This window comes from Gorilla gorilla, chromosome 11, assembly GCF_029281585.2.
Source record: "Gorilla gorilla gorilla isolate KB3781 chromosome 11, NHGRI_mGorGor1-v2.1_pri, whole genome shotgun sequence".
NCBI classification, from domain to species: Eukaryota; Metazoa; Chordata; class Mammalia; order Primates; family Hominidae; genus Gorilla; species Gorilla gorilla.
This window is the reverse complement of record NC_073235.2, coordinates 82,305,710-82,327,887: the sequence shown is the minus strand read 5'-3', so window position 1 is coordinate 82,327,887 and position 22,178 is coordinate 82,305,710. Positions and strand designations below refer to the sequence as shown.

The following is a 22,178-nucleotide window of genomic DNA, read 5'->3' as shown; positions in this document are numbered from 1 at the left end:
TATGACTATTGAACTTCTCCCCAAAGAAGTAATCTCAGGAAACTGCTCTTTTAAAATTATTTTCCCTTTCTTAAGTGTTCTAAGTGCTTTCCCTTTCAGAACCAAGCACCTTGGCCATGTTTGCACTAATTTTCAGAAGATGCCCTCTACATCAGGGTAACCGATGACAGGTTTTAGTTTTGAAAACTTAAACACGGAAAAGAAATCCGGAGGAAAATGAGCCCCCCGCCCACAACCCTTTCAGATCCGCTGCGAGGCTGCGATGCCTTCTGCGCTCCGGGCCTTCCCGGCTCCGCCAAATATGCCGAAGCTGCTAGCTGTGCTCTGCTAGCCCAGGGGTGGTCAAAGAGGAAAAACAAATAGTTGGTCTGACGATCTCCAAGAAGAGAGTTTCACTCTGGGTTGACTAATATTGGAAGCATCCGCCCCATCGCGGGGCTTGGCATCTAGGCTTTGGGACCTCTGCCATTGCCAAGGATCTCTTCGGGGACCCGAGTCCCCGGGCTGAGGACCGCCGGGGGACCCCAGGTCGGGACGGAGCCTCCTCTCGCTCGCTGTGCGCGCACGCCTGGAAAGGCGGGATTTAAGGCAGCGATGCTGCGGGAGGCTCTGCAGTGTCAACGAGCCCCCGAACGGTTCCGCCTCATTCCCTCTCTGTGTGCCTCGCAAGTCTCTGCTTAGTAAACCGTCACAGCTTCGGCGCGCGAGAGTGGCGTTGGCACGTCCAAACCCCGGGGTCCTCGGCCAGGCCAGGGGGGCGGGCGTGCGGCGGGGCCGGGCCGGGCCGGGCGCGCCCAGCGGGCTCCGGGCACACGCCCCTCACCTGGGCGAGGCCCGGTGCGCAGGCGCTCAGCGCGGGGGCAGCGGCCGGGCGCTTAAGCCCGGCGCGGGCAAGAGTTGGACAGTTCAGGGGCCGCGCCGGGCCGAGCTGTCGCCCGCGCCACCTCCACCGCCGCAGCTGTTACCGCCACCGCCACCGCCTGGGCTGCAGCAGATCGCGGGAGAACGTCTGCGCGAAGCCCCGGTGCAGCCCTGGCGGGACCGCAGCAACCACCGGAGCGTGAGCAACAGCTTCCCGGCTGGAGGAGCCACTGCCCCACGCGCCCGCGGCCCGCGCGCCGAGGTAAGCTCTGGGCGCCCAGCCCAGACCGGCGCCCCCGGACTGGGCGCCCTCTGCTTGCCCGGCCCCCGCCCGCCTCCGCAGAGTGAGCCTGCACCTGGGCGCGCCGCCCGAGGGAATGGCCGGGAGCCCCCCTCCCGGTAGAGTTTGCACTTTGTCTCAAGGTCCCACTTGTAGAGGAGGGCGCCCAGGCGCCTGTGGCTTCCACGACCTAATCCTAACTCCTGCGAGTCCCTGGAGTTAGGATTAGGTCGTGGAAGCCACAGGAGCATACTCCTCTGTTCCCCAGGGTAGGCTCCAATTCCCAAGGACGGATGGAGAGGGGAAAGGACGAGGAGAGTGCCCCGCTGTGTTTAGCCGCAGCGCCTCGTCACCTGGGCTGGAAGTTTGGGGTTTGTCTTTCTCTCAATGACCGGGAAATGGGTAGTTAGGGGACCGAGGTGTGTGAGGAGGGTAGCGGTCGAAGCTTGGGGTCGTGGGAGAGTTCTGCAGCAGAACCCAGATGAGATGGGGGCAGAAGGGCAGAGAGAAGGTCCCCGAAGTTTGCACTTGTTGGGAGCCCTGACGGGCGGCCTCGGCCACTAAGCGCTGGTGAAGGTGTCAGGGAAGGGTGGGAGGACACTGTGGGACTGCGGAAGGGACGAGGAGAAGGGGAGGGGGAGGACCATCTGTTTCGCCACTGTTATGTGCGGGGGCCCGTGGGGAGAAGGAAGAGCTGGCAGGACGATGCTTCCCTAGACTCTGGAGGACACACAGTTTTTATGGTGAACCTGGATAGGGAGTGCTGTTCTTCAGGGGAAATAAATTGCCAAGAAGTATCCCCCCTCTCCCCACGCCCATGAATACAAAATAACGCAGTTTTGGAATGCTCTCAAAAGTTCTTGGGTTGGGAAACGTCTTCTTTCATTTTCATACAGAGATGAGGTTTGCATTTCCTTTTGGTTTTGCTTTGCTGAGGAATATCACACCAAGGGGAATGCAAACTTTGTCAAGATGTAGTAGCAAAAGATGTTCCTATAGAAGGAACAAAACATTTCTGTTACAGGGCCTAGCCTAAAGCGTGGAAACTGGCAGCGTCCACACAATTGATGAAACGGTAGGAAATGCATTTATCTAATTAAAAAGAAGGCTTTTCATAAAGTCAATAAGCTACATCTTAGGTAAGTTAAAGGCTTTGGCTTGAAAGAACTCCCTTAAATGTTCCAAGGCCAAATTTCACTGGTTTTCAGAGTCCTTTAATCTTATTTTGATGCCATGTGTGCATTGAGTATGTGCTGCCCCTTCCCTGTAACAGATAAATGCCTTTAGAATGCAAAATACGGCATTGCAAGTTCTGTTACTTGAGGTTTTTAAGATGAAAAAGATGCTTATTTGATCAAAGTGTTGGTTGTTTTTCAGATTCTATATTCCCATAAATTAAATATTTGTGGATTTATAATTTACACTCTTACCTATTTCCAAAAGTGATTTGAGGAAGCTTGGGATAAAAACCACAAATCAGATAGCTATTCTTGTAGATCTCCTTGACCTCTCTTGGATGCATTTGTAGTAAAATGCTTTGGAGAAGGTGAATTCTCCTAACAAAGGAAAAATTACTGTCCATGTTGGAATCGTCTTGGTGATATAATGTTTTGCAGCATAATTTCTTATGTGCTTTGTTTGCAGTATATTATTTTACATTACATAAGTAATGATCTCTTTATAGAAGTTTAATAACCACTAAGTATCATCTATATTGAAAAAATTGTTGATATTTTACAGCATTTTAACAATATACAGATTCACAGAGCAAAAAGAAAACAATGAATTTAATGTATTTTTCTTCAACTGAGGTACAAAGGAAACCAAACGGAGGTGTCTCCTCTACAGTCAAATCAGAGAGGGAATTGTCATTAGTACCTGTCACCCAAATATGGCCAATTAGTGAGACCTGTCAGCAGCTGGAGGATAACTTTAAAAAGTGTAACTATTAAATGAGGATCGATCAAAGCATATCAGGTGCTCTCAGCATTCTTTTTCTCAGGCAAGTGACCTGATTCAGAGAAAAAAAATCTTTCAAAACAATTCTGAAAGGTGAAATGCCTATACAGACTAATGCTATGTGGAGTTGGGCACCATGAAAAAGACAAGGATCTTAAGTCCTTGGACTGGCCACCCCGCCTCCCCTGCCCTTAGACTTTTTTTCCAAGCTGAATTTGAAGATATCATTGCTTGATTTTTCATAGCAACAATTTATATTTTAAAAATTGAGCAATTAGCTAACTTCTTACAGGAGTGAGTCTTTGTTCACATAAATAAAGGGCAAAATTTGCTCTGCTGTTCCCATAATATCCTATATGTCTTCAAAGATCTAAAGAACAGGGAGTGTGTGTCTGTCCCAGTTTCCCACCGCTTTTTATGTGCCTCTGGTTTTTATTATAACCCCTCCACGCCGTTTCATTATCTCTATTTTGCTACCACCCCAATTCCTGACTCTGTCCCCACTGTGTCTCAATATGGTCTTTTTACCTTTTCTTTTTCTTTCTTTCTTTTTTTAAAAAAAAATTTTGGGGATTTCTCTTGATCTCTGTGGTTTTATAGATTATAGGTTATCTCCTTTTTGCTCTTTTGTATGTTACTTTTTATTCAGTTGTTTCTTTTTATTAGTGCTAGATTATTTCTTCCTGAAGTGACATCCTAGCTCTACTCTCCCTCCAAAATTTCATATTTACATTTTGAACCACCTAAGAGATAGCTTTATATTGCTCTTATGTGCCTCAACTCTACCAGGTTTAAGCTCTAATTAACATCTTTCTCCTAAGTGAACAAGGGTGACTTTGTGTCAATTTTAATATTTCTCCTAGTCACTGATGACCCTCCCAGTATCTTTGCTTTCCACATAAAATTCACAAAGTCCCGCAGACTTCATCTCCACGATGCTTTATGATGTCTGCTTCTTCATCTTTCTATTCCCATGGTGGCTATTTTTTTCAGTCTTCTTATCTGTTTCTAGAGGCTGTCACAGTGGCTTCCTGACTTGTTTCCCATCTCCATTCTCTCCCAATTCATTTCACACTCGGTTTTGCAGAATAAACTTCCCAAAAGAGAACCAAGCTTAATCACTAGCTAGTAAACTTTTCCTTAGTGTCCTACCAAGTGACATATAAACCCCTTCCAAACAGTGAAGACCCTCTGCAGTCCAGCCTCAAAGTAGCTCTGCATTTTTTTACTTTGATCTCGTTGGTTGGTTGATCCAGTCATTAATTTATTAATTTATTCAGTGACTATTTGAGTGCCTACTACATGACAAGCACAGCACTAGGTGATAATTTTAAAAGCACCATGTGTATTGGCTCCATGATACATTTCAAATATTATTTTTCAATGTTGGAATCTATTAAAATATAATCTTAAATGGTTGGAATGGGGCCCAACAATCTCACTAGCTCCCCCTCCCTACCCTTAGTAGTCCTGAGGCATCGTCATAGAGTCCCAAGTCTCCTTGATACAATTTGAGACTTCTCTAGGCTGAAGGCAGTGTTTCCTTAACACAGCAGGTCTCTGAGCTCTGTGTCGTTGCTTATGTTGTTCCCTCTGCTAGGAAGGGCCCTCTCACTTCCCTACAATTATTTCCACTTGTCAAGAGAGTCAGTGCAATTGCACATGCTTCCTGATCTCCCTCTGCACTCCAGCTTTTGCTCCAGCAAACTCTGTTATATTTTGCTTGATCTCTTCCGTGTGGACTATGAGTCAGTGTCTTCCTGATATATATGTGCTTTGTGCATTCTCCCCTAAGGGCACTGCACCAACCTTGCCTAACATGGGACCTTCATTTCCTGAAATACCCAGCTCAGGGCCTGCCATGTCATAGGACATCAACAAATAATTTAACTAGTTGGATTGAATTTTACCCAGTTCTGTAGTCCCAATTTGTGTAATAACTGTCTTTTATTAACACCTCAACATGGTTTTTATAGTAGAACCAGTGCTTCTTAAACTTTAATGTGCATATAAATCATTAAGAAAATCTTATTAAAATGCAGATTTTGGTTGAACAAGTCTAGGATGAAGCCCAGGATTATGCCTTTCTCACAAGCTCCCAGGTAATTTTGAAATAGGTGATCTTTGAACCACGCTTTGAGAAGCAAGGTGCAGTAGATGATGCTTAACAGATTTGGGATTTTCTAGCAGCCCCTGCCTCTCTGCCTGGAGATTTTCCTACAGTTTGTTTGTGCTTCAATATTATTTTCTATTTTGAAAGTACTGTGGGCTTGGATATGCTTTCTGAAGCTGAATGGAAGGTTTGTTTATTCCCTTGTATTTTTACCTCATTTTACTGATACATGATTGCAGTTGCTAGTTCTCCTTACTACATTTTTCTCTGGCCAGTTGCGTTGCTTTGTTAAATATTCCTTCTCATTTCCCTGTTATTTGCAGATTGCGGATTGTGGCTGTTCTCCTTTCCCACTCTGCTTTGACTTTTTTTTTTTTTTTTTTTTTTTTTTTTTTGTCTCTGCTGTCTCTGTTTCTTAAAATTCTCTTCAGGTGCCTTGGCTGACTCTATGCCCCACCTGTTTTCCTATTGCTTCCAAAATTTTTTAGCAAAAGGAGCACTGAAATAGGGCGCAGGAGACTCAAGCTCTCCTTATTGCTAGGGTGAGATGTTGAGCACAGCTGTTTCTTTTCTGGGCTCCTGTATCACTTGTAGATGAAGGGCGTGGGTTACTTCCTGGGTCTACTTAAGCACTAAAATGCCATGTGGGATCTGCACGTGGGGCAGAAGGAGGAGCAGGTTGAGGGGAGGAAACAAAAATCTTCTGATGATGCCGGTGCTGATGTATGCCCCCGTCTGGAGTTCCTGTTTCAGGTTCCTGTTCTAGATAAACAACTTGAATTTTAGTTGTTATTCTAGCATTAATTGAAGAAATATTCTTATTTCTTAAGAAAATGAATATTCCTTGGTATCCTCTAATCCAGTTGTTCTCACTCCTGGATTCACACTGTAATCACTTCAGGAGCTTTAGAAAAACGGTGATGCTCTTAGCCATTTCTAGGGGATGGTTTAATATGTCAGTATTTTAAAAATCTCCCCCTTTCCAGCCTGGATGGAGAACTATAGTACCTGGTCTGTAAAGGCAGTGTAGTGCGGTATTTAGGAATGCAGTGTTTTTCCAAGTCAAACCATGGCTTAGCCACTCACCACCAGATTTGAGAGCTTGGGGCAGGGGTTACTTAACTTCCTTGGCTTTCAATTTCTTCATCTGTGAAATGGGCTGACTTGGTTATAGGATAATGACCCTGGAGCCAGCAGTAGAGTACTGTGCACACTGTGGTTGTTCAAGAAATGGTAGTAGCTGTTTATCACCATAATCATACTATTAAAACTTACACTCACTGCATTGGTTAAGGGTCATCTTGCCTTAGCCAAGTAAACACTTTTCTTGCCCCCCTGGTCAGTTTCAAGATATTCAGCACCATGTAAACAGTCTGAAAAGAAATTTATGAGCATATTTTTTGGAAGTCAGTGAAAAAATACTGAAGAAAGTATATATACTAATACAAAACAATTGCCCTTTTGCTTTTGATCTATTTGGTGCCACATCAACTCTATGATCTCATAAATAGCAGAGATGGATTAAAAGACATATAAACTGGTACAAAAGATGACCAGGCTTTCATACCTACTTTATGAAAAATGACTTAGTCTTTTAATAAACACAGTTCTATCATCAACAAGTAAAAAAGATTGAAATTCATGGACCTAAGAGAGCATTTTACTTTGGAAATAAAAATGAATGTACAAAGCATTTACATTTCTGAGTTTATAATGGGAAATGGAATTTAAAAATAAGAAAAGCACACAGAGAGAGATATCCTGTGCTATGCAGGCAAAAGCTAATCAACTTTTTCTTTTCTTTTTGGCTGAGATTCTGAAATAGCCATTATGTTATTATGTTATCATTATATCAGCAAAACGAAGATTAGATAAATGGACATAAACAATATTAACTGGGGACCATATTCCACTTTTTTTTCTGTACACATCTGAAAATAAATAAAAGAGGTGCTCTGTGATTCCAGTGGGCCTGGCAGAGCTACTCAATCATGATTATCGAGATTGTTATGCTGATATCCTTTGCATGTGAAAGAACTGTAGATGAGTACGGTTTTTCATTGTTTTCTCTTGGAATAAAAAGTTTCATTTCTGTATTTACTTTAGGATCAAGGAGAATATTTGCAGTTAAATCTTCACTAACAGTCTAATGTTTATTTTCCATACTGTGATGTGATGTGTACTTTTTAATAACACAATTAAGAAGACATAATGAAATTTTAAAAAGTAGTTTGAGCTACACTAAGAAAAGGCCCATTGTGAGAGATAATGAGCTAATTCTTCTAAATCTTTGCTTCAGTATACCAGTGTTAAAATTGTGTAAAATTCTACAGAGAGCTGTGATTTTTGATGTGCATTAGTTAAAGAGGTCCATCTGATGGATAGTGTAGTGAATAAGGTTTTCATCGTCTGGAGGCCTGGACTCTTGGTTGGTTTATACTGATTTCAAGCCAGGGCTCAGCTTCAAATTCCTCTTAGGCTTAACAGATTCCTATTCCTGTGAAATAGGTTGGTGCAAAAGTAATTACAGTTTTTGCCTTTTTTTTATGGCAGCCTAATAATAGGTAAGGATATGGAAATGACTACCATTCATTCAAAGACAATCATTAAATCAGTGTCATTGTATGTTTAGAGTTAAAAGAGATCTTTGTACAAAATCCTCACTGATAAATTAGAAAAATGAGACCCAGAGAATTTAGAATATTTAAAATTTGAGCCTAGGGAAATTAAACATTACAAGTAAGAGTAGAAAACTTCTGGCATTAACACTAGCATTTAAACTTCACAGAGAAATGGTGTAGACCCTGTGATTTCCTTAGATTTGATACTTTGGATGTGAAAAAACTTTTTCTCACAGGCTGAGGGAGAAGTTTTACCTTACATGGTATGAAAAATGTAATGCTTAGAATAAGAGCACAAAAATGCCGTTGTTTGTATACAGATACACATACTGGTATATAAATACAGCCATTTCAATTTTATATATATGAAATTTTCTTTAAATAAATTAGCCATTGCGCATGTTCTTAGACATCTGGAAATGCTGATGATTAAACACATCTTAGTCCCTGCACGTGATGCACTATTGAAGATGGGAAGTAGCAGAGCCTAAATGTCGAGTTTGGTTCTGAAGTCATATTTTGTGGATGCAAATTTCAGTTCTATTTATTAGTTGTGTGACTTTGACTAAGTTACTTAACCTCTCTGTGCTTTAGTTTACCAAGTCTGAGAGATATAATGAAAGAATCTTCCATGGGGTTGTTATCAGATAAAATTAGATAATGCACATAGCATACTTCAGAAAGTTCTTGGCACCTACCATACTCATATAGGTAGCCATAATTGTACATTATACAATTTAATTATTAATATTAAATACCTACAGGTACACTGATTTCTTTGCCAAGATAACTTGTGCAACTCTGACTTTTAAACCTTCAGTTTGAAACTTACTAGGTATTTTTCAATTATATATTTTCTGTTTTCTCATCTGCCTTTCCTTGTTTACTTTAAAAGAACAATGAAATAAAAGAGCATAGAAATGTGGAATTCTAAGCACTACAAGGACTTCTGAAAATTTGTAACCATGTGAAGCACAGGTACACTTGGGTTCTTGGACTTTTGGAAGACCAAGTAACTTAACACATAGCTTCTTGTGAATGAATATGCTTTCTGAACTTGATACACATGTATAAACCTGGAATGCTTGGAAATGACCCAAGTGAGGGAGTGATCCAGGTAGAGAAGCCAGTTTATGTAAACAGGGTCTATATAACTAGGGCAGACTCATTTAAGGACAGTCTTTTTTTCAGGCACTAGAATTGTATTAATAGTTGCATAGTCACCTCTCCTGGGTTCATAGGCATTGGTTTTCACGTCCAAATTTCATTTTCTAAATTGGAATATAGAAAGAAAAATAATTTGTAAGAGAAAGATATAATTGGCAAACTATGGGGAGGATTACCAAAGAGCTTAAGTCCATATATACCTCATTACTGCATGTGTGGTTCTTAAGGGTCAATCTAACTTTCACAGGAGTAAAATATTTAAGACTCAAAATGAAGAAGGCAAGATATAGTCTCGTTCCTCTTTTACACAGTCGTCTTTTCTCCCATGCTTGTGGTCATCAAGCTGGTTCTAAAGCCATCTCTAGTGTAGTCATTATTGGACTTTAGCATGTGAAAGAAGACCTGGGAACTGGCTAAAGATACAGATTCATGGAATTAACCCTTGAAAGCTCTGACTCACTAGGTCTGAGGCAGGACCCAGTAATCTAAGTAAGTATCCCGGGTGATCGACAGACCGCACTTGGAGAACACTCCTACCTTAAGTTGCTCTGAGAAATCACCCACATGGATCCCATCATGTGTGAATTCTGGAGAACCAGTCTGTGCTCTCTCATTGGGTATTCACTGGCCTTTACTTACAGGTTTTAGTCCACGATGAGTTTCCATGCCAACGTGAACCACTGGACGCCTGCCGCAGTATCTATGTGAACTCACTCATGGTATATGGATTCCAGGGCCCAAACCTAAACCTACAAAATCTAAAAGAGGTGGTAGGAGGTGAGGTCCTGGAGCCAGCGATTTTTGGCTCCCAAGATTATAATTATGACTACATAGAGTTTCACCTTTGCCTCCATGACTCACCATATTTTTGTAACCACATTGATGGTAGTGACCAGGTGGATAGTATTGAGACCACTATGGCTATTGAATGTCAGCAGTGTCTCTCCCCTTGCAAGTCTGCAGGCTGCTTTTTCCTTCTCTGCATCCTAGGAAAAGCAATTTATTCTGTCCTTGTGGTTTTATGGTAAGAAATAGGCTTCTTTCTCTATGGTCCCTTCCTGCCTTCCCTTCTCTGTAGCTGCCAAGTGGAGACTGAGATGACTGTGCCAAATGTACAGATGTGGTGGTGCACATTCAAACTGCTGTTGCCCTGGCAGAGACCTCCTCTTTCAGCCCTTGCAAATCCTTGAAGTCTTTCTTGCCTCACTGTGCATAGCTTACATAAGCAAGGTTTAAATTTGTCGAGAATTTCACAGGTTTTCAGATCTGTTGTCTTTCTTTAATATTGTATTGAAAATGAACAGTATAATGTACTCATAGCTGGCATGGGTCAAAGGTAGTCTGATCTTTAGGAAAATTTGATTCTTGAAATCACATTTCTGAATTATTAAGAAGTTATTAAGAATTATAGCAAGAAAAACTGTTTACTGTGTATGGGTAACAGTTATTCTGAGTCTTCAGTGTGTACTTCTGTAGATCCATTTACAGTTGCAAGCTATAGAATTTTTTCTTGTTGCTATGTGTAATGAACAAAAATGACATTAAAAATTTTGAAGCATCTTGTCATGAATAGCTCTAACTCTGATCATTGATTATTTTAAAATCCAGCAATAGTGTTCCATCATGTGAAATAATGCTTTGTTATCTATAAAACCTCAGAGAGTGATTGAGAGGAGGGTGGCATAAAGTGACAGCTTAGCATTTTCTTGTTGTAGGGTCATGTTATGATTGAACCCTACATTCAGCCTGATTCAGCCCTCATAGATGTCAGCTTTCTTTTCTTTTTATTTTTTAAGAGACAGGGTCTTGCTCTGTCACCCAGACTGGAATGCAGTGGTGCAATCATATTTCGCTGTAGCCTCCAACTCCTGGACTCAAGTGACCCTTCCACCTCAGCCTACGAAGTAGCTAGGACTACAGGTGTGCACCACTATGGCCAGCTAATTTAAAAAATACCATACTGGTGATGTCTTGCTGCGTTGCACAGGCTGGTCTTGAACTCCTGGCCTCAAGCAGTCCTCCTGCCTTGTCCTCCCAAAGCATTGGGGTTACAGGCATGAGCCACTGTGTCTGGCCTCAACTTCTTTCTTTAGCTGTAGGGAATGGCTCAATGGTAACTGAAGAGATTGGTGAAGGGGGTGATTGGCATAAAGGCTGACCTACTCAGAAAATGATAAAACCAACCAAATTAAATGTGAGAGGGAACTTTGCATATACGAGATGTCAGACTTTCCAGATCTTCTTAAGAGGCAAATTACTGGTCACATGGCAAGTTTATCTTCTAACGTTAAGGAAAAAATACAAAAGGCAACATCTGAACTGTTGCATAAGGCTAACTATGGTGGTAATTTGAGGAGCCCTCCATGGGATGGATTTTTAAGAGTCTGCAGGGCCTGTGTTTAATTGGAAAGGTCATACCACACTAAGGATCTCTCGGTCTAGCCCACTTTTTCTTCTCTCTCAAGCCTTATTATAAGCACAAGAAAGTGTGCACTAGGATCGTGATTTCAACACTTGTTGAAGCCACTCTAAGCAGCCTTGCATGATGAAAGACATGCAGCAGAATCTTTGTGAATCTCCCTCACCTCCCTGGCTGCTGTTTCTTAACCCCCTTTAGCAAGAGGACAGACAAAGCATGTGCCTCCTCATCTGGTTCCGAATAAGAAGGCTTTGAACAGACATGGTAGTTGCCTGCAAACACTTGAAGGGATGATACGTGGACAAGGAAGTAGATTCATTTTTCCGAAGTTCCAGCAGGCACAACCAGATTCAGTGGGTGGGATCATAGGGAGGCAAATTTCAACTCAATATGAGAAAGAACTTTCAAATGATTCACTGTCCAGTAATGGTATGGCTGCCTTGAAGTTTCATGCTCCCTCTAGCTGAAAATATGTGATGGATGAGAGGATCAGCCACCAGACATAACAGAAGGAATTCCTGCATTGAGTGGAAGCTCAGTTGATCTGATTGCTGCAATCTGTCCCCTTCTTGGCATTATTGATAAAATAATTTGAGGAGTGACTCTAGGGGAGAGGGATATGTAAAAAGAAAGGAAGTGAGAAAGGTGTTCCTGAACTCCTTAACAGATGATTGAACAATTACTTCACCTTTCCCCCCCCAGCTTTTTATTATTTTTCCAGCTTTTGAGCACACTGCACTTATTAAACACCTACTATATGCCACAGCATTATCTCATTTAACAGCAAAAGGCACAGATCCCAGTGTGTTCCCTCTTAGCCAGAGTTCTGCAACTGTTTGCTACCTTTCACACAAGGGTTGAGCTCTGTGGTCATCTTTGGTGACTTCTCACAGGTTGTGCTGCATACCCATCACAGCTAAGCTCAACTCCTTGATAGTCTTTTCATGTTTCTGTTTCACTTTTTCTGTGTTTCTCTTATGGTGCTTGCAATATTAGGTTGTAATGATATGTTTGTGTTGATTTTTCTCACTAGACTGTAAGCTAATTGAGGGCAGACCCCTTGACTTATTTATCAGGTTAATGACTATACAAGTGTCTAGCAGATAGTAAATGCTAATGTTTATTGACTCAATATTTGATTGCTCCTCTCATCACACCCCTCCCTCAAAAGAAATACCCGTGATGACTTTTATCCTTAACGTTTGAAACTAAAAGGAAAAATACCGGAATATTCTTTCGTTTCTGGACCCTACCTTCCCAATACTAATCACATCCTAATTGCTTACCCCACCCATTCTATTTCAGGGATGGAGGGAAAGAATTATGCCAAAAAATCTACAAAATTAGAGAAGAGAAAACCAGCTATTATGCAACTCCTTCATCTCCCCAAATAGATGTGTTGCCTTTGGCATCACTAGTGGAAGGTTGAGGAGGAATCCTCCTACTTTTAACTAGCTGTGTGACCTGGAACTAGTCCTGTGACCACCTCATTTATTCATTCATGATGATTTTAAGGCTCAGTCAGTCTTAAATTCTGTAATTCATAACCTCGTTTCCCTTCAAAGGTTTTCTGAAGTCCTTTTGTCCTTTTCGTTTGCATGGCATTCTCCTGAATAACCACGAAGCCAGAATGATGCTGATAAGGATAGCAGTGTTGGGCTTAGAAGTCTGTTTGGGAGATGGCATTGGGATAAGACTGTATTCTTTGTGATCTGACACCTCCAGATTGAGTCCCTGCTGTACGGCCTTAGGCAAATTATAAACATATTTAAACTGAAGATTCCTGTATTGTAAAATGGGCACAATATTATGTATCTCATAGGACTACAAAGTCTCAATGAGATAATGTATATTAAGTGTTTTTCCTGTGCCAGAAACATGATAAGCCCTTAGAAACGATAGCTGCTATTGTTTGGAAATAGTCCCCTCTCTTTTTTTATTCCTCTTTTCTACAACACCTGAAAGAGACCAACACCCAAGTCCTGAAGAAGTTTCCTTGGCATGGGTTTGCTCTTGATCATCATTTCTTCTTGTTGTAGACTTAGTAGAGGACAGTCAAGGTTCTTCCTGCTGAGGCATTCTGCTCCTACATGTACAGTGGCCAAAGGAGCAGCCCATTTCACAGTGGTTGAGACTATATTTATTTTAAAATTTGCATGGAAGACGCAAATGTTACTGAGGAGACTCTGGAAATGGATGTGGGGTCGTATATCTTAATATCACATAATGTATCTCACCCAGATCAAAATTCCTGTATTTGAAAAGGCTTTGACTGAGCAATGGTGACATAGCAGCTCCTGAGCCTGACAATAAATAGACACCTTATAAAAATTTATGAAGTTCAGGTTGTAAAGAACAAACTGCACATACCGAGTAGTAGCATTCTTATTAAAATAATTTCATCTTTAAGTGCGTTGTCTCTGCTTTGCCTATAATAGAAGCTTGCGCTAGGCTAGACACCTCAACAGCCTATAAACTTTTATATGGGCTTTTGGAAAGGGATGATCGGTTTACAAGATATGATTTTCTTATCTCACCAAATTTGATTATTAGAGATACTGTCCCTGGATGTAAAATTTCAGTCCTGAGTAAACCTGTACCTCTGAGACACTGTTCAGCCTGCTAGCAGAGTAGAAATGGAGCATAATAAATTTGCCCTGAGCCCATTTCTCTCCACATAGCTCCATAATTCATTCTTTGCTTGGTATCCATGACTGCTTTTTTACAGCGAATCAGTCTACATCCAGGCTGGCTCCTTTCATGTGCAGCACCTCCTCCTTGCTCCAGACCTTGCCTCTTGGTATGCTAGACTCCTCTCATGCTTCTTTCTAGAGCTATGTTCCACCATGGACCCTCTGTCCAAGCTGTGCATGATCATATGCCAAGCAGTTACTCTAGTTATAGGCTTCTTTGTTGAAGTAGACTCTTAAAAAGATACTCTGTTTAAAGTGGATTAAAACAAATAACAGCATATGTGGACCACATACGTAGGTGCAATGAATATTTCACTTATTCTTTTCTGAGTCTCCTCTGAGGGGTCAGAGAAGGGGTAATCTGCTACTAATACCACATGCTTCTTTACTCTAGTCCCTTCCACAGCATCCATCCATGCGGCCCTGTGACTCCCATGGCTTCTCTCCCTCTCCTCTGGTTCAATGTTGCTTTGGTCCAATGGCATTGCCACTATCTGCTACTACAAAACCAAAAGTGGCCGCAAGGAACTTAGGAAAAGAGAAGTGTTTAGGAAAACTTTCTCCAAGGTGGAGTGGGGACAGCCATACAAAACTGGGAATTAAATACATAGTTTCTGGTCCTGTTTCTACTCTTAATTATTGTGGTGAGATTGGGCAGGGAATTTATCTTTAGTGGACCTCACTTTTGACATGTGTGAAACAAGTAGGAATAGGTACATTTTAAGAGAAAATTGTATTAATTATGAACTATATAGACATGGAAAATTGACCTCTCTCTTTTCTTTTAATTCAATAATTAGATGTCTTGAGAATAAGCTGGTAGAATCTGGGGCTTTGGAAGAAGAGTTACCAAAATAATTGTGCTACCCTGTAGGGTGTAGTGTGGGGACCACTCAGAAATAACTTTGTGTAGAAAGTTATCAGCTATAGCCTGGTCATAGGGCAGGCACATAGCACAGCAGTTTTATGAAGAATTTAAGAATGGAATGTGTAGCAGACAAGAAGCAGTGGCACCCAGTTTGTCAGTTTTAGGGGAAGAGTATATTTGTGTTCTTCAGTGATTTTAAACACTGTTAACTAAGCAGCTTGTTAAACTTTTTAAGAATGGTTTCACCTGCATTTATTTATTCACATTCTCTTTAACTCTTTGAATTTGGTAAGAGCCTTTATTTCTTGCCTAATTTTATTGAGGAGAAAACTGAAGCACTGACACATGCTATAATGTGCTCAAATGGCACAGCTGTATGGTGGCAGAGCAGGAGTCATGTCTCACTGAGGAGCATGGTCTCCTAGCTGCTCTAGGTGAGTCCACGGACCAGCAGCACCAGGATCACTTGGAACCATGTTAGAAATGCAGAATCTTAGCCCCTGCCTGAAAGCTACAGAATCAGGATCTCTACTTTAAACCTTCAGGGGTTTTGTTTGCACATTAAATTCTGAGAAATACAGTAATCTAGCGGATACTGTTGTCTCCACTAAAGATTCTTCTCTGTTTCTTGCTTTGGGCACAGGTTTGGCCCTCTGGGTTCACTGAGAGGCCAGCCTGTAGAGGGGAAGCATGCCTGAGGTACCCCCAGGACAGCTTTCTGGACTTGGTATGTGAAATAAAACAAAAAGAGTTGTCTTTATTTTCCACGCAGGTAAATGGGCTATTTAGAACCACACAAATAGATAAGCAGGATACGGAATGCTTGTCTCATTCAGAGGCCTTGTGAGTTAGCTCCTGGGAAACCCCGTTTCTAACATCACCACCCTGTGTCGGCAGATTTCCGTTTGAAAATATGCAAATGTAACAGAACAAGCCAGCAACATATCTGATTAAACATCTGAGTGATTAGAACAATTTAAATTAAATCTTGTACCTGTGTTTCTAAAATGACTTCAGATGCTGAGACTGTTGAAACACATTCTATTGGTTCGTGGTTCCAAATTCTGAAAATAGCCTTTACAGATGTTTTATAAGACTATGGGTCTGAAATGTAAACGTAAAAATAACTGAATAGCATCAAATTTGGGACCTAAAAATGCTGTAATTACTATTTTGATAGTCAGCAAAAGTCATCAGCTCCTCCAAGGCGATGACTTTCCATAGCCAACCAAAAGTATGTATTCAGTCATTACCATGTGCAAGTATGCCAGTGAAGAGAATGTAGTCTAAGAGAGAATCTCTGAAATGTCCCCTTTATCTTTCAAAAGAACAGGTTGGCTTTGAAAAAGTCCTGCTAGCCACATGACATGACAACTTTTAATAGTGTCCTGATAATTAAATGGGATGGACAATAGTGATCCATTTTGTTCTGAGATATCCAGACCACCTTAAACATACTTTAAATTCTAGGGCATCTAATATATCAAGTTGTAAATATGGGATAATGGATGATTTTGTTCTTGCATTCCTTAGGAGGTCTCTAGGATCTCCCAAATAGTGAAACTCTTGCCAGTTTCCTATCGTGACCATCTGAAAGGGTCATGTGTACACATGTTGCTTTGCATATACAAGCTCAGAAAATGGAACAAGGGCTGCAAATCTTTACAAATGAGTTTTGAAAAATATGATGTATGTGATCCATATATTTCTTTTGTATGTGAGGTAGGTGTGACATGCCCTTTGGATGATGACTTTATCCTTGATCCTTGTCCCTGTCAATTTTGGTGGCACTTGCTCTCAGATTTACAAGCAGAATGACATTTTTGTACTGGCAGAGTACCCTGGGTTGAACTGCCTACACTAACCACAGCCCACCTACTGTTGAGATTTTTCATCTTTTTAGACTGGCATTATATTATGCCACATTGTATATCACTGGTTCTTTAATTTTTTTCTTACCTGTCTTATATCCCCTCACCCTTCTTCAATTTATTGTATTGCACCCAATCAGCTCATATGACTCACTGAAGAATTGAACTGGGAAAAAGGCTGAATATTTAAGTAAACCTGTAGGAATAATTTGCTGTCAGCATATATATTTATATGGAGAAAACATTCTATGATGGACATCAGTTTATTATTCTGATCATCTTAAGGCATTTCTACGTGTGGGGCTATTAGAGTAGTTTCTGGATTGAGATAATCAATTGTATTGGAGCATCAGTCTTGTATGGTGTTTGGGTAGTGATCATTATGCTCCTGACATATGGAAAAAAAGAATATCCCAGGTCTATGGATACTGTACATGTCACCAAGACAAGGTTACAAAGAAAGACAATGGGATAAATAAGTCCTGGACATGGTTCTTTAAGTTTAATAGTTTATAGATGTTATCACTCACGAGAGAGTTATGATTTTACCCAACACTCTTTGTATTTGGAGGGCCCTTTCTTATTGGATTTTCAAGTTCTGAGAGTGATAGAGCTTGATATAAGTAGTGTTGCCTTCTTTTTTAGGGCTACAATTAAACATCCTGTACATTTTTACTTGCCTGGAGAGTCATATTGATTATTTACTCTCTCTCCTAACCTTTTTGCAGTATCAGTGAATCAAATGGTTTAATTTTTTTTGTTCAGATAATTCTTTTGGCTGAACAATTATGATGTTTTCACCTTGGTTTCCTTTTCTTCCTTGCTTCTTTCTTTAATTTTAAATCTTGCTGAAGTAGAAATAACACCAGTGGTAGCAACCAGAGACTATGGGGTGCTTGACTGTGTGTAGTAGTGTTTTAAGCCCAGAACATGTATTATATCATTTAATAGCAAGGCAGACATTATCATAGTCCCCATTTTGAAACTGATGCTTAGAAAGTTGAGAAATCTTTTTAAGTCATAAGACTATAGTGACTGACAGGATATGACTGTGAACCAAGGCCTCATTGACTCTAGAACCCACCTTTATTGTGAGAACCATACTGCAAGAGCAGAAAGGAAATTTAAAAATCATTTAGTTCAAACTATTTTTTTTTTTACAGATGAAGAAATAGGTCAAGAGAAGTTAAATTCTTTACCCAAAGTTCATACAACAAACAAATGGAGGAGGCGGTTTCAATCGATGTCCGTTTTTAAGGAGGTTACGCGGCATTTTCTGTTCTATCTAATAGACCAACTTGGATCATGTATCATCTCTGGACCAATCTGCTATGAAAAGGAGTATGGGCTCATTGTACAGAATTGTTCAAAATGGCTTGCTCCCTTCTTTCTGGGGGTTAAGAGGAAGGAATTCTTGTAGCTGGGCAGACTCTGCAAAAGCTGTTCACTGAATGGGGTTACTGTCTCCCAGGGCTGGAAGCCCAGTTCTAGGCAGACTCCTGCAAAGGGAATTTTCCATGTTATTAGAATTCCTTTTTCTCCTCAAAGTAGATAAAATTCAGGGTGAAACCAACCTGACTTTATTGTTCTTTACTCAGTCCAGTCTCCAGGCCCTGCCTCTATGTTGAAGGTAGATTGAGTCTGACAGATGGAAAAACAGCAGCAGTCCTGAGACTGGCTGCCAAATGGGACAGAAAAGGAGGTGATCTGATGGGTTGTAGCATTGAACTGGAAGGGCACATATACCAATGCACAAATGAAGACAATGAATGGTGACCCTTCTGAGGAAATAGCATTTTCCATCACTGATTTAAGAGCATTGAAGGTTTGGAAAAGAGAGAGGCAGTTACTGTGTGAGGTACTGCTTTTGGTATATACCTATGTCATAAGTATATGGATAATATATAACTCAGTTAATATTTATCTTGCATAGTAATGCTTCTATATAGATGTGTGTCTTGATTGGACTTAAAAAATATTCTATTTTTCTGTTAACAAAATGAATCTAAACTTATTCAAGGAAGGTACGAAGAAAGAAGTTCCGATTCACTGAGATATATATGCAGGTGGAAGGGTGATTGGCTGTGATTTTTACTCTAGATATACACTTCTTTTCCCTTTCCACATAGGTAGCTAGTTCCCCTGTGCTCCCTTTGCCTCAGGGGAGAGTTGTGTTGCAGAAAGGAAAGAGAAATTGTCCATACTAGAAGAGAAATGGCTTTGGTGTGTTAGAGGCCCGTTGAGGGGATTCTATCCTGGGAGGTAGGAGGAGCAGAGACCTTTGGGAAGGTAAACAGGAAGGTATGAAAGAATTGAAGAGAGAGATTGATTTTCTAAGGTTAATGGATACAATGGTCTGCATCTTTGGAGCACCCTCAATGCTGTGGCAGAGCTTTGGGGTGGAGGCGGTGACACCTAGGGAAGCTGTATATCCCTAGCTTTGGCAAAGAATCCTACAGCACCTGAGGCAAGCTCCCTCCACACCAAAGTCTGGAGAGGCCTTTAGTCCATCAGTTTCCTTTTAAGAATGCAAATCCAAGCATGTTTCCCAGTAAAAGATCACTCCGGTGGCTTCTTATCTGCAGGAAATTGACAAGAATATTTTAAGCAGATGAAATAGCATGTGCAAAACTATGACGCTAACGGCACATGGACTCTACCAGTGACTCTTCATCTGGATCACAGGGGCTGTGCTGAACAGCTGGAGGGAGGGGTAAGGGCTGCTCATGGTGGCCTCGACTGCCATCTGGTGGGGTCTCTGTGGGCCAGTGACGTTTTGTAGGAACATATGAATTTTTCAAATAAAATCTTACAAGGAAACTCAATCTATGAAAGAATTAATCATGGAGAAGCACACCAGAGTTTCATGCCATGCCCTCCCCATACAACCCTGAGTTCTTGAGGCATCTCTGTGGGACCATAGCTGTGGATAATGGAAAACTCATATGTGATCGGATTTAAGATTTTATAAGATGAGCACAATGGTGGTATGAAGATACGTTAAGGGACAAAGACAGGGAATTTTAGACTGCATGCAAAGAGACCAGTGAATGAGGAGAAATTTCTGAACACAAACTGGTTTTGTAAAAATAACTTTATTTTTAGTTTCAGTTTCATAGAATAGTGTGAACCTATTTGATCTGATGGCAGAAGTTTAGTTATATTAATAATTCAGGGTCACATTCTCCTTCTCTGACTTGGAACTAATCCCGGGGGTGTTTGTATACATAGTAAAAACCACCGCTTACTCAAAATTTAATTAAATAAAGAGCAAGTACTTCACAAAATTTAACTCATTTAATTATCATTGTAACCCTGTGTGGTATGCACTGTCATTATCTCCATCTCACGGATATGAGGAAACTGAGGTCCAGAAAGTTGAGTGATTCCTGGGATTTAAAGGTAGGCAGTCTGGCTTCCAGTATGCTCTGGTATCTGTGTTCTTAAGTAATTTAGCTGCAGTGTGGAAGTATTTGTGGGGAGTGTGTCATTTTGTTCTTGAGAGTGATCAGTCCTCTCAGGCGTCCATTGCCATTGGGGTGTTTTGCTTTTAATCTCATCTGGTTCTAGGACATCATCCAAGTATGTTGCCCTGGATCTTCCCAAATGATTCTTTCTACTACTCATGACCTGCGCTAGGATAGGAAGAAATTCTCTCTAGGATTTTACCTAAACCAGTGGCTCTCAATGGAGATTTTGCCCCCAGGAGACATTTGGTAATGTCTAGAAACATGTTTAGTAGTTACAACTGGGGATGGGGAGTATGTTACAAGCATTTGGAGGGCAGAGGCCAGGGAAGCTGTTAAACATTCTACAACCCACATGAGGATCCCACAGCAAAAAATTATCCAGACCAAAATATAAATAGTGCTGAGATTGAGAATTCCTAACACAGACACAAATTACATTTCAGCAATTTTATTTGTAAGGTCTTGCTTTCTTTCCAGAGCTCTGTCTTGCTGGGTAGGCACAGGTTCCTTTTGTTCTTAGATCCCACCAAACCATCCTGGGGTTTCTGATTCCTTTTCCTCCATCAGGGCTCAGTGCAGGGCTGGTGAGTGGGTTGGGACCTGGGCCCTCTTAATCTCTTGTATCAAAACTCTCCACTTAATGTCAACCATTTTCCCCCTTTCTTCCTTTTATCTAGTCTGAATATAGAAAGCTTTGTTCTTACTGATCTTAGTCTTTCAAATCTATGGCCCATGAATTATTGTTCCCTTAACTTTTGAAATCCAAACTGTAAGAATTGATTACCTTTTTCTCTGCCTTGTACGATGTGATCCCTTTCCTGGGGGCAATACATGCAGAAAGTCAGCAGACTGAAAGAAGTTTTGCAGAAATGCAGAGAAAAACCTTTATTTGTCCATGTCAGCATTTTGCAATCTGTATTCTGAGGACCACTGGAGATGTTAATAGGCTTTCTATGAAAAGAGGGAACTTCTCTCTAGGAATTCCCAAGTCATGTAAGCATTCTTTAAAGCTCAGAAAAGCAACCTATTTAAATTTGTTTATCCCAGGGCTTCACAAAGTGTTTGACCAGAAAACTTTTCTTTTTTTCATGGAATCCCTAAGAACATTTTGTGCATAGTTGAGAAATGTTAGTCTATGTGATAAATGTGGCCTTTATCAATGCATTGACAGAGAGAAGAGTACAGGTTCTCGAGATATTAAAAGTTAGACTCACTAGTACTTGATGAATGATTGGTTATGGGAGGTAAGGAAGCAAGAGAAATCAATGGAAAAATAAATACAGAAACTTCAAAATTGAAGGAACAAATTTTGTATCATTCCTTATATGTCACAAAATATTAGGCACCAGGGATTTTTAAAAGCGTAAACCACCAAATGCTGGTACTGAATTTATCTCTCTCCTGGATTATGGTAATGGCTTTCTAAATGGTCTCCTAGCTTTCATTCACTTCCTCTTCTAATTTCAACTCCACAAGGTCAACAAAAAAATCTTTCCAAACAAAGACATAATCATGACGTTGCTCTTATCATTGAACTTTGATGGTTCAATTTTGCACAGACAATCCAAGCTCCTTTGCCTAGTACTCAGAGGTCCCTGTCAATGTCTTCTTGAATATGGATATATAGAACTTAGTGTGGCAAGAAATGAGTGGCTCTTACTCAGCAAGGCCTCACTGTGTACTGCCAGTGCTTATGTGCCTTTAAGGGACTTTGGGGGACAAGGCAGGCTGTGCCGGGGGATCACACATCTGTTCCTGTCCTGTGTGAATGCCTCGATTCCATATGCGTTATAAATATATCTGTAATGTGACCTAATCATAGAATGAAGATGTGTGTGGTCCATCTCTGCCTATGC

At 40.9% G+C, this 22,178-nt stretch overlaps 1 protein-coding gene across 3 annotated transcripts in view; it reads left to right on the top strand.

The window, feature by feature from the left end:
* Positions 1–580: 580 nt before the first annotated feature.
* Positions 581–22,178, top strand: part of ZNF385B (zinc finger protein 385B) — a 417,184-nt gene continuing 395,586 nt past the window's right edge. The window contains exon 1 of one of the 3 annotated variants that reach the window (XM_055380327.2): positions 581–1,123. The gene's annotated coding sequence lies outside the window, so the exon portion shown is untranslated. The remainder of the gene's footprint in view (positions 1,124–22,178) is intronic. The other 2 variants (XM_031008822.3, XM_031008823.3) reach the window with 2 other exon arrangements.